A 3,405-nucleotide genomic window follows, 5' to 3' on the forward strand; every position below is an offset into this window, starting at 1 on the left:
CTTGGTAATTAAAATAAAACTGAAATGGGGGGAAGTAAAAAGGCTATTTTCAGATGATTCAGTTCCCTCTAGTACCTGGGGCTATGTTCAGCATTCTGAATATTGCATAGACACAGGTAGATAAGATTAAAATAAATGTTAAGTACTTAAGAAATGCTCTTGATTTAGTCCCTCTCCAATACATTTTGTTAGTTTGTTGTTTTCCTAAGGTAAATTTCTGCAGTGATTTTGATTTCTCTCTCTCTCTCTCTCTCTCTCTCTCTCTCTCTCTCACACACACACACACACACACACACACACACACACACACCACAACATATTATATATATATATATATATATATATAATATATATATATATTATATATATATATATATGTGGCTCAGGAAATTTGGATTGATTCCCAGAACCAGCATGGCAGATCACAACCATGTGTAACTCCAGTTTCATAGGATCTGATGCCCTCTTCTGGCCACCACAGGCATTACATGCACATGGTGCACATGGCAGGCAAAACTACACACATAAAATAAAAATAAATGACTCTTTAAGAAAACAACTAAGTACTTTGGAAACACCACAGTTAAATAGGGCTGTTTTGGGGTTTTGTTTTTAGTTTTAGAGACAGGGTTTCTGTGTTTGCCTTGGCTGTGCTTGAACTCTCTGTAGAGCACGCTGGCCTGGAACTCAGAGAGCCACCTGCCTCTGCCTCCTGAGTGCTGTGATTAAAGGTGTGCACCACCACCAACTGCCCTTAGGTAAGTTCTAGCTTTCTTTTTATTTTTTTAAGTCAGGGTTTCTCTGTATAGCTTTGTAGATCAGGCTGGCCTCGAACTCACAGAGATCCGCCTGCCTCGGCCTCCCAAGTACTGGGATTAAAGGTGTGTGCCACCACTGCCTATTAAATAGGGCTTCAGGTGACTTTAGCCTTGGTGTATAAGAAAGATTTTTTAAGAGATTAGCTCATCCAAAGGTTGAAATAAATCACTCATTACTTCTGATATTACATATATATTGGGATCCTCAGAATTTAAATATGGTGTAAAATCTCTTCTGGAGGTATCACTGATTTCAAGATATACTATAGAAAAATAGCAACAAAAACAACATGGTTGTAAACACCAGGCACATTCATCATTGGAATAAAATTGAGAACCCACATGTAAGCCCACATTCCTACAGCCACAATTTTTGACAAAGAGGCTAAAAGACAGCGTCTTCAACAAATGGTTCTAGTCAGACTGGACAGCTGCATGTAGAAGAATGCAAATAGATCCATACTTATTACCCTGTACAAAACTCAACTCCAAGGATTTCAACATAAAACCAGATACACTGAACCTGATAGATGAGAAAGTGGGAAAAACATTTGAACTCATTAGCACAGGAAATTACTTTCTGAACAGGATCCTGGTATTAGAACCAATAATTAATAAATATGATCTCATAAAACTAAAAAGTTCCCATATAGCAAAGCACACTCGCATTCCAGCAAAACGGCAGCCTACAGAATGGGAAAAATCTTTAACAATTATATATCTGGTAGAGGGTTAGTATCAAGAATATATAAAGAACCAAAAAAAAAAAACCCTTGAACTTCAAGAAAACAAATAATCCAATTTAAATGTTGGGTATAGTACTAAACAGGTACTTCTTGTCTATTCATTATTCTACTGGTGTGAAGAGACACCATGAACAAGACAACTCTTGTGAAAGGAGGTGTTTAATTGGGGCTCACTTACAGTTCCAGAGACAGTCCATTATCATCTTGGCAGAGAGCATGGTGGTGGGTATGTGTGGTACTGGAGAAGGAGCTGAGAGTTCTACATCCTGATCTGACAGCAGAAAGAAAGAGAAAGAGAAAGAGAAAGAGAAAGAGAAAGAGAAAGAGAAAAAGAAAGAGAGACACTGGGCCTAGCTTGGGCTTTTGAAACCTCAAAGCCTGTCCACAGAAACACACTTCCTCAAACAAGGCCACATTTAATCTTTCTAATCCTCCCAAGCAATTCCACTCCCTGGTGAATAAATATTAAAAAATATGAGCCAATTGGGGGGCATTCTTATTCAAACCATCATAGTTCTCAAAAGATGAAACAGAAATGACTGAGAAACATTTTTTTAAAAATGCTCAACAAAATTGCTTTGGGACTTTAGCTTACCCAAGTCAGAATGCCTATATTCAAAATAAAAAAAAAATGATGACAAATGTTGACTTGGAAATGGGGAAAGAGGAACACTTACTCATTGCTGGTGGGAGAACAATCTGGTATAGCCACACTGAATCAGTGTGGAGGTTTCACAAAAAGCCATAAATAGATCTGCCATATGATTTAGCTATGTCACTCTTGCACATATACCCATAGGACTTTGTGTCCTACTAGAGATACCTGCTCATCAATATTCACTGAGGCTCTATTGATTATAGACAAGAATTGGAAATAGCTTAGTAAAGATACCATGACCAAGGCAATTCTTATGAAAGAAAACATTTTTCTAGGTGATGGCTTACAGTTTCAGAGGTTTAGTTCATTATCAACTTGGCAGGGAATATGGCAGCATACATGACACTGGGGCAGTAGGTACAGCTACATCCTGGTCTCCAGGCCGATAGACAGTCACATTGGACCTGGCTTGGGCTTTTGAAGCCTCAAAACGTATACCCAGTGACACACTACCTCTGACAAGGCCAGACCTACTCCAGCAAGACCACACTTCCTAATCCTTCTAACCCTTTCAATCTAATAATCCCTGGTAACTAAGCACTAAAATGTATGAGCCTATGAAGGCTATTATTCAAACCACCACAATATCTACCGACTGATGAATAGACAATGATAATGTGGTACATTTATACAATGGAGTATTATTCGTCTGTTAAGAAGAATGAAATTATGAAATTCACAGGTTAATGGATGGAGCCACAGGTGATCATTCTGAGTGAGGTAACCTAGACTCAGTGAGATGTCTTTGAATATTTAGATCAGTATGTTTAAATTAAGGTACTGAAAAAAACAGCTCATGAGACAGAAAGATCAGAGGGAGGCAAGTGCAAAGATGATTCTGATTCTGAAGATAAGGGAGAGAGAAGCCAACCAAAAAAAAGTGTTTCAGAATATTCCTTTACACTGTGTGAAGATGTATCACTGTGATTGATTTAAAAAAGAGCTGAATGTCCAATAGCTAGGCAGGAAGAGGTTAGGGACTTCTGGGGACAGAGAGGTTTTCATGGAAGAAAAAAACAGAGTCACTAGCCAGATACAGAAGGAACAAGATGTGCAGGGATAGAGGGAAAAGCCACAGCCATGTGGCCACATGCAGATGACTAAAAAAGGGTTAAGTTATAAGAGCTAGTTGGACAAGCCTAAGCTATATGCTGCAATATTATAATTAATAATAAGTGTCTGT

This window comes from Cricetulus griseus, chromosome X, assembly GCF_003668045.3.
Source record: "Cricetulus griseus strain 17A/GY chromosome X, alternate assembly CriGri-PICRH-1.0, whole genome shotgun sequence".
Taxonomy (NCBI): domain Eukaryota; kingdom Metazoa; phylum Chordata; class Mammalia; order Rodentia; family Cricetidae; genus Cricetulus; species Cricetulus griseus.